The 9,157-nt window shown below is 44.1% G+C and overlaps 1 long non-coding RNA gene across 2 annotated transcripts; it reads right to left on the reverse strand.

Annotated features, from left to right (window-relative positions):
• Positions 1–3,851: 3,851 nt before the first annotated feature.
• Positions 3,852–8,955, reverse strand: LOC147825894 (uncharacterized). 2 transcript variants are annotated; one of them, XR_015439956.1, is made up of 4 exons: positions 8,680–8,955; positions 6,249–6,386; positions 5,151–5,246; positions 3,852–4,891 (listed from the first exon to the last, which is right to left on the reverse strand). It is a non-coding gene; the product is annotated as an uncharacterized LOC147825894 (long non-coding RNA). The 2 variants fall into 2 exon arrangements; XR_015439957.1 differs by having other exon boundaries at positions 6,249–6,419.
• Between the last annotated feature and the right edge of the window lie 202 nt (positions 8,956–9,157).

Raw genomic sequence — 9,157 nt, forward strand, 5'->3', positions numbered from 1 at the left:
TGAAAGTAAACAAAATACAAGCTAGTGTACAAATGCAAGTTCAACAGGTGAAAATAGAAATGGCATCTTTTTATCTTTCTTAGATCAAGCAGGAAAATATATAGGCAACTATAAAGAATCCAAATAATACATGCTGACTTTATATCTTTGCCTCCTATAGAATAAGAGAGCTTAAGCTACAGGGAGAGGAACTATCTCTTTCTGAGGCTTGAATGATGGGGTTCATACATGGAGGTCAGTAGGTTTTATATAAATCATTTCTTGAGTGATGAGCTCAATACAGAGGCTGAAATTCCACATGGGACCTGATACATAAGCCCAAAGATCAAGTGCATCTCGAAAACCAGTTAATTTAGGTTTCTTTGGTTCTCTCTGTTTATGTCCCTGTTGTTAACATCCTTTATTTGTAGACATGCCATTCTTGTTTGAACTGTACTATGGGGAAGTTGGAAAGAATCAAGGATCTTCCCCCAGTTTTATTTGCATTTAGAACAATGCCTGGCATACAGTAGTTACTCAATAAATATCTGCTGAATGCAAGTCCACATTTGGGACCACAAGGTGCCCCTAACTTCCAATTATCAAACATGATGAATTGGGGCAGGCTAAAAATCTGCACAAAATCTGGAGAAGGGCAGACAGGTATGGTCCTGGCACCATTTCTCATAAGGGAAATCTTGTATCCATGGATTCCTTTGGAGGAGCTGAGCTGTATAATATTTTATTTATTTTTTATTTTTTTTATTTTTTTGGTACCGGGGACCTAACTCGGGTCCTTGCACTTGCGCAGCAGGCAATGAAACCACTGAGCTAAATCCCTGGCATGTTGTATAATATTTTAAAAGATGGTCACCCCCTTAGAATATCATTCTAGCAAAGAGCACTGACTGTGAGTGTGTGTAGGGCCTGTGTGTTGAATTCTCAAGTGACCTTCTGCACGTGCGGCTTTGGACCAGGCTCCAGCACACAGCCACAGCCTCCACAAGTGTCTTTTCAGCCACCCCACCCCGGGATAAGGTGCTCATGGGCAGGAGCAAAAAGAACAATTTACTACTTTTCTCAAATCTGTTAGGACTGGCCAGGATTCAGGTGTTCTGAGCTAAAAGGAACCTGAGAGACATACAAAAGAGAAAAGGAAAATTAGAAAGCAAGTGCTGCAGACCCAGAAGCAGGTTGCTGTGGCTGAGACAAAACTGAGACAGAGACAGTAGAAACCACACCCGTGAAGGGAGGACACACAGAGCAGGTCTGAGAGACAGGGTGTGAGGCCCTGAAGCCATGTCCTGGCAACGTGAGCCTCATGGTCCAATAAATAAATAAGAAGCATGGAGGCTGTTTTTGAGGGCACAACCAGGGAATCTGGGCCCTGATACTGTTGGACAGGAGATGTTAAGGCTGGCCACTAGGGACATTTGGGGTGTGACTCTACCAGTGTCCTTATTCTGAGGGGAGGGCAGCAGCTTCAGTGGGAGGCCAGCATCGTGATCTGGGATTGAATGTCTCACTGGTCAGGAACACTGGCAGCAGGATTTGAGTCAGCTCTGGCCTCTCACTTTTCCATATGTACTCTATTCCATTTAGGTTAAGTTGAAGGAAAGTAGCAAAGGCATAGGTTTTAAAATTAATCCAACAGTAAGCCAGATTTTAATATTAATGAACATTGATGTTTGGATGTTTGTTTGCATATTTGGAAAAATATTTGGAAACACTTGTGGGTTCATAATGAAAGGCAATAGAACATTTGCCATACAAATATACTATGTTAAACGAGAAGGATATATATTCTTTTTTTTTCTTTTGGTACCAGGGTTCGAACTCAGGTCCTTGTGTTGCACAGCAGGTGGTGAAACCACTGAGCTAAATCCCTGTCCTGAGAAGGATATATATTCTTGCAATTAAATAATTGCAAATCATAAGATGGGGAGCTGAATGGTGGTGAGATAGTTTATTTCCCATTTTTTGTGCTCTTCATGCTACTTGAATATTTGTGACCAACATAATCATGTAATTAAAAAGTAAGTCAAACAAACTATTACAGCCTAGGCCAGTCCTAGAAATAATCAAGTGACAAGCTTTTGATTTGAGAGCTCCATTCTGAAGGACCTTCCTTCGTCTGTCCCCTCATCCTCCTCAAAGCCTTTCTCTTGAGCTAGGGTGTGGCTCAGTGGTCAAGTGTGTGCTTATGGCAGGCCAGGCCCAGCTTTGATCCCAGCACCAACACAAACAAGCAAATAAACACCAGCAAGGTGTTCTCCTTCACATCAAAAGGTAAGTATCAATAGGAATTTAAACAGTGAAAGTTTGATTCACAAATAATAAAAGGCTTAAGCTAAAGGAACTCAAAGCAGATGTTGGGACTTTTCCTGCTTTCAGTGCTTTAGAAAAACAATAGATGTAATAAAAAGCAATCCTTTCCTGGTCTCCACTGCCTCTCAAAATCCTCAGCTGTATACCTAAGCCAATCAGTAGCTTTCATAACTAAATTCTAAAAAGAATAATTTTTCTCTTTTGAAACTGAGTATAAGGCTCACTGTGCTTTCACTACAGAAGTTTCTTGGTGTGATCTAGAGGAATATATGTGAGATTAAAGTTATAGGAATTGGATGAAATGAGTTGCATAGCCTGAAATGAGTTGCAATGAGCCTGAGGTCAGAGGGTGCAGCTGCTTGGGAGCAGTTACATCATCTTATTCATGCTCAGCCTGCAGTGATGAATGAGGCCTTGGTTGTTACACAGCTATATCTGGGCAACTGTTTTTCTCTGAGAGTCTACTGAGGTGATGATGTATGGAAAATGTTTAATAATAAGCTTTCTGAAGAAAAGGAGAAGAGGAGGAGAGAAAGGAGGAAGGAAAATCGAGTCTAGCATTTCCCAACTCATTTGGTCACTTCAGACAGCCCAGCTGGCATCAGTCCACTACATCTGGAGTTGGGCAGAGATCCACCTGCTGGCTCCCAAGTGGAGCAGGCCAGCTCTAGCACAGCATTGCCCCTCAGATATGATACTTGAATGTTTGCTTTACCAATGTGCATAGGTAATTGTAATATTATATATTCAACTCTCAATTTTCAGGCACCTGCTGAGAAGCTCACCACATTTAAACAGAGCATCATTTTCAAGTGAGTGATGGGCTCTGGGAGCCATGGTAAGTGGGGCTTCTGTCACATCTCCCTGTTTCATCATGAAAAGCTGAGATCTGCTGCCTAATGAGGGATTATTTTTGGAGAAAAGCAAGCAAGCTCTGACCATTAGTTCATTCTTTAAAATATTGCCCTGAAACCCATTATCAAAGGAGCAGTAGGTAACAGAAAGGAAAAGACATTACTTTGTCTCAAAGCAAACACTATAACGATGACACTAAACTGAAGGAAAAGGGATCTGGGGTCTTGTACATTGGCTGGTAGGTAATGAGAGTCTGGACTCTAAAGGAGAAACCCACAGTAGACTCTGCATTAGCATATGCCAGTTTATCTCAGGCCCTAATGTAGGCAGAGAGGCTACTAAAGGAATGATGGCTAAGGAGTAATTGTGGGAGTCATCTTTCCAAGAGATGTTTTATTTTTTCCCAGGCCACTGCAAATATGAGCTTAATAATGCTTCCAATGGGTACTATATTTTCATAAAAATAACCTAAATGCTATTAAATGGTATTTAAAGTGATTTCTAGACACTGGCAGACTCAAATGAATGGCAATCAGGCTGCTAATGCATCTCTAATACAGCATGAGAAAAGGCAGGGTAAGAGGCCACATCACTGGGATCCAAATCCTTCACCATGATTCTTTTTATTTCTGTCTCTGACCCCTGTCCAGTCGTTGGTGCTCTGCTTCATCTCTCGCTGTCTCCACCTTTTAAAAAATGTCCTTCCCAGCCCGGGGCTGTCATGGAAAAATAAAGATGTCTGCCTATCATCTCACTCCATTTTAGGGCCTGGTTAGTTGTGAAATGAAGCATGTCTGAGGTGCACGCATCCTGTCCTGCAGCCAAAAGAGCAGAGCAAGGAGCCTGCTGGACTGAGATGCTAAAAACAGTGAAAGACCTTAGCACTGTAGCTTTGTTCATTGTGCCTCCCTTGGGAATGTGCTGATCATAAGAACCATTTCCACCGAGGGACAAAAACTTCCACAGTTGTACTGTGATGTGAAGACAGAAGTTTCAAAAGTTCAGAATTCATGGTCTGATTATGTGCTACTTGTGAGATCTCCAAGGAGATGTGCCTAACATCCCCACACTGTGGCATGTTGCAAAGGGCTCACTGGCCCTCAGGCTGACAGTCACACAAGGAAAAGGCCCAGTTTCCTCCATGTGTCCCTGTTAGACACAAAAACACAGATACAGATTATGTCCTTTTAAGTACAAATTAAATGATTTTTCTGGAAGGAAAATATCAGGGTGCCCTCAGCTGTTGAATTTTGTTGTTGTTATTGTTGTTTTACTTTATATGGTGGTAAAGTGCATCCAACATGAAACTCCTGAATTGTTTTTAGAATTTTAAATATATGCCAAGCACCAACCTGCAGCCCCTCTCCCTGACCCCGCCGCAGTGAATAAAGGTGGGAAATAGAGCATTTTCCAGCTTCTCTTCCTGATTTCAGCAAAATGTCAAGAAGTGGAAAAGGAGGGCTGGAACCACAGGACATTTGCATCTCATACTGCTGACAGGCAGCCAGCTGGTGATGGTGCCCTGGAGCAGCCATGCAGAGAGAAATCAGGAGAGTGCAGGAGGCAGGGAGGATCACAGGCATGGACAACGGTGGGTTTGGAGAGCAGCAAACCTGCTGCCTTGGCTGCAACTCATAGCATTCACTGTCTGCTACAAGTAGATGATGAACACACTGCAGAAGAAGGAAACCGGTGGGTTCATGTAACACACTCTCTCCTCATGATTTCCCTGGAAAAGAGGTCTGAGCTGAAAAAAGGTTTCAGGACCTGAATTTCCATACAACTCAGAAACAAAATGCAGGGTTAATAAGAGGCAAGTTATCCCAAATAAACACAGCAGCTTGCCCAGGAAGGCAGTCTGGCTGAGGGTACCAAGTTTGTATCTTTAATTCCTGGGATGCTGTCAATCAATGTCAAACAATCATTAAATGAATTCCAAGTCAGCTGGAGCAGTGACCTCAGGTAAAATGTGCTATGGGCAGATTTACCTGGCATAAGATTGGTAGGATGGTGTGAAATTCACTCATGTCATCAAACCAGGGTCCGAGCAATCAAAATATCCTTCAAGTCATGGTGAGAATCCCCTGAAAGGTGACAAAGGAGGGCTGGAATTAACCCAGTAGACATATCAGTGCTGAGGGGACAAAGCTATGATGTATTCCACTGAGGAGGATTTTTTTCCCTTTGATGTGGGTTATAGCATTAATTAGAATTTTTATTTGGGATTTATGTCATTAATCCAGGCATGTAAGGTTTCTCTCTCAATTCCAACTCAATACCATCTGAAGAATATGAAAAATATGGGCCAAGAAAGATTAAAATTTTTGGTAACATCCAATGAGGTCAGTGCTATAGGAAATGGGTCCTCTCAAACACTATGAGGGTAACTTGGTACAGTCCTTTATGAGAGTAATTAGGTAATTCATATCTTTTGACCTATGGGTGCACAAGTGGGGGGGGAGGGAGGGAGGTGGGGGTGGGGAGAGGAATATTCCATTGTTTTAAAGTGGCAAAACACACCAGGAACAATCTGTGTGTCCTTCTGTAGGGATAGGTTAAATAAATCTTGCAGAGATGTATAATGATAATACCATAACCATTCAAAGGATAAGGCAAATATCTTCTTGACCAGTGTGCAATCTGTCCATGATATATTAAATGGGAAAAATAAGTGCAAAATATAACAGTGTAATCCTATTTGTGCAAATAAGCAAAGTGTACATTGTATCTTCATATTTGCACAAAAATTGCAGGAATGGTACTGCTTAAAAATTGCTATGCATGTTTACATTCAGAGAGGTAGGTAGTTGTATGGTTGTGTTTGAGTTTTTTGTTTGTTTTCAACTCAGAGCATTTTATTGTCCATCCAGTGCTCCCTCTTTTATTATATTTCAGGGTATTTGACTCTTTTCCTGCCACATGCAATATTATCACTTTGATTTCATGGTCATATTAGTTTCCCACAGATGTTATAACAAATTGCCCCAAACTTTGTGGCTAAAATAACACAATTTTATTTTCTTAGAGTTGTGAAGCCCAGAAATCCCAAAGTGGTAATGGGCCCTCACTTCCTCCAAGGCTCTCACCCTCTCTTGTCTCTCCAGCTCCTGGTGGTCCAAGCTTGCACCTGTACAACTCCAGCCTCTGCTTCTGGGGTCACGTTTTCTCCTCTTCGGACTCTTAGAAGCTTGCTAGAGTTGGATGTAGGGGCCACCTGGGAAGTCCTTAATGCAAGTAAATGTGCAAAGATCCTTTTTCTAAATAAGGTCACAACATCACATTGCAGGGATTAAGATACGGATATATCTTTGGGGGCTACCGTTCAATACCACAAAAAGTACTAGTATTTTAATACATGGTTACTCCAGGAAGTATAAATAGATTAAGTTCATTAGAAAATATGTACGATGCTTAATTCCCATGTACCTCCCCGTTGCTGTCCCCCTCGGTACTGACTGAGGGCTGCCATGGAGGGGGTGTAGAGCTGGAGGAAAGGGAGAAAGGGAGAAAGAAAGGGAGCTAGCATGGGTGGAAGGCTCTGGAAGCAGCTTCTTCACAGTCTTGCCCACTGGCGTTTAGTGGCTTTTCCACAATGCTGCTCACTTCTAGTGGTAGGGAAGAAGAGAGAAGAGACACCATTTTACTCTTACTCCAGTCTACTGTCACTCCAGCCAGTCGGACGACACACATGGGCAGGGGAAGGGAGACGGCCCGAAATCCCAAAAGCTGTGCTGACCACAGAACTAGAATCTTTCCAGCAAGTGGAGTGATCTCAGCTGAGAACTTCTCAGTACCCTAGAAGTCAGGGCTGGGCAGTCTGATGCTGCTCTTCCATTTGACCTCTGAAGGAAGAGGCTGGAAGTAGCGAGGAGCCCTTGAAGAGTAGCAGAAGCATTGACACATGCTCAGCTCAGAGCCACTCAGGCCTCCTACAGCAACTATTGTGCACACAGCCTGGTCAGACCCAACTGAAACTGTTACACTTGGGCCTTAAATGTCCCCCAAAGCCCCATTTGCCCATAACACCATTGGAAGGTGGTAGAACCTTCAAGGGTGAGGCCTAGTGAGAGGAAGTTAGATTGCTGCAGTGGTAGGGCTGGGGGGATCCTGGCCTCTTCCTCTTTTACTTCTCAGTTGCCATGAGGTGCTCCCTGCACACTTTTCTGTGCCACTGCAGGCCCAGAGCAACAGAGCTAAGCAGCCACAGACTGAAACCTCTTAATTCATGACCCAAACAAAACTTTCTTCCTTATAAGTTGCTTGTCTCAGGTGTTTTGCACAATAGAAAGCTGACTAATACAGGAACAGAGCCCCTGGGAAGCTTCTATACCAGGCCTCTTGCAAAAAGCAGGGCTACAGGGTAAGAAAACCTTTTTTCCTGAGAAGCTCCTGGAAGACCTCATGTGAGCTAATGCCAGAGGACATCTGCCTGCCCCATGCCAGATCTGTGCTGCCCCAGTGCCCACGTAAGCAGTGCTGACACATTGCCTTCATAGTCCCTCTGGGGGACTAATCTCTAGTTATAATACAGTTCTGTCATCTATCATATTTTGTTTCCCTGGCACTTGGGAAGAGATGTTTTACAGATAAGGCAATGGGAAGAAAAATCACCTTGTTTTTTTTGTTTTGTTTTTTGAGTCAGAGTCTTGCTGTGTAATTCAGGCTGGCCTTAAACTCAGTATACAATCTAGGCTGGCCTTGAACTTGGAGCAGTCCTCCTGCCTCAGCCTCCCAAGTTCTAGGATTACAGGCATGTACCACCACACTCAGCACCTCCTGTTTTTACAATTATGAGTTATTTGAGAAGAAACAATAATAATGAGAAGAAATCTTCAGAAGGATTATTGGGGCTGACTTGAGGCTTACAGAAGTCAAGTTTGCAGCTCTCAGAGGCTCCTGGGAGCCTTTCCCAGCTTTCTTCCCTAGTGCTTCAGCAATCAAGGATGGTTCAATCCCTGATGTCCAAGCATCCATACCCCCTCTAGCCAGTGTGTAATGAAAAACTCTTTATTGTCCAAACACCACACATCTTGATCTTTATCACACAGGCCCTCAAAGGGGATGGAATTCTCAAGAGATCTTGTCATGATGTCTCTTCCCAAAATCAGGGCCGATCAGGTAGAGGTGTGGGTGGTGGAGGTGCCTGGGAAGAAGGGACCATAGATGGATTGACTGCCCAGAGAAACAGGCAGGCAGGGCTCAGAGAATGAGAGCAGCCTGACTGCCTGTAGGGACCACACTGGCCGGAATCCTGCAAGGCTCTTTGTGAAGTTGTTTCCAATAGTGGTGGCCAGGCCTGGATGGGTGTACACCAGGCTTCTCAGTGTCTCTCAGGGGCCTGTGGCTGTGACTTCAGTCTCCCCCCCTGGACTTTGACTCTCTAGGTTTTCTGTACCCAGCTCTGGGGAGGCCTTCCCAGAGCTACTGGCTGTTTCTGGGCCTGGTGATACTTGCCCAGTGCTGTTCCCAGTTTCTGTGCCATTGGTATTGGGGCTTAGGGAGACTTCACTGGGGTACCTTGATTTTGGTAGGTCACTGGCAGTCACTCCTGGTGAGACCATCCCTGGGGTGTCTGTGACAATTGTGCGACAGCTGCAGTGTGGCCTGTGGCATCTGGATGTTGTCAGCCATCTTCTTAATCTTTCACAGATACTTTCTCTACCTGGGATCCTGAGGCTGCAGCCTCTTGAAGTGGAGAAGCAGCTCAGCATGTTCGCTGTTGACCATCTCTGGCCAAGTGAGCTTGGGAGATGGCTGTTACAAGATTGTGACACCCATTAACTAGGGTTCCAAGTTCTGTTTGGAGATGTTGCCAAGGAAGTGAGCTCATGTCTTGGGGTTCCATAACCTGAGTCTCCATGTAATAGAAAAGCCTCTTGCCCTGTAGGGATAGAGACCCCTAGGCAGGGAGAGATGAAGCCCTCCCCAAAGGAGTTCAGATGGCTGGCAGAACAGGCTTAACCACCCATAAAAAGCTGACAGTCTGCTGAGGTTG

Source organism: Heterocephalus glaber, unplaced genomic scaffold (assembly GCF_053883595.1).
Source record: "Heterocephalus glaber isolate CG9 unplaced genomic scaffold, H.glaber_assembly_v1.0 deba00001481, whole genome shotgun sequence".
Taxonomy (NCBI): Eukaryota; Metazoa; Chordata; class Mammalia; order Rodentia; family Bathyergidae; genus Heterocephalus; species Heterocephalus glaber.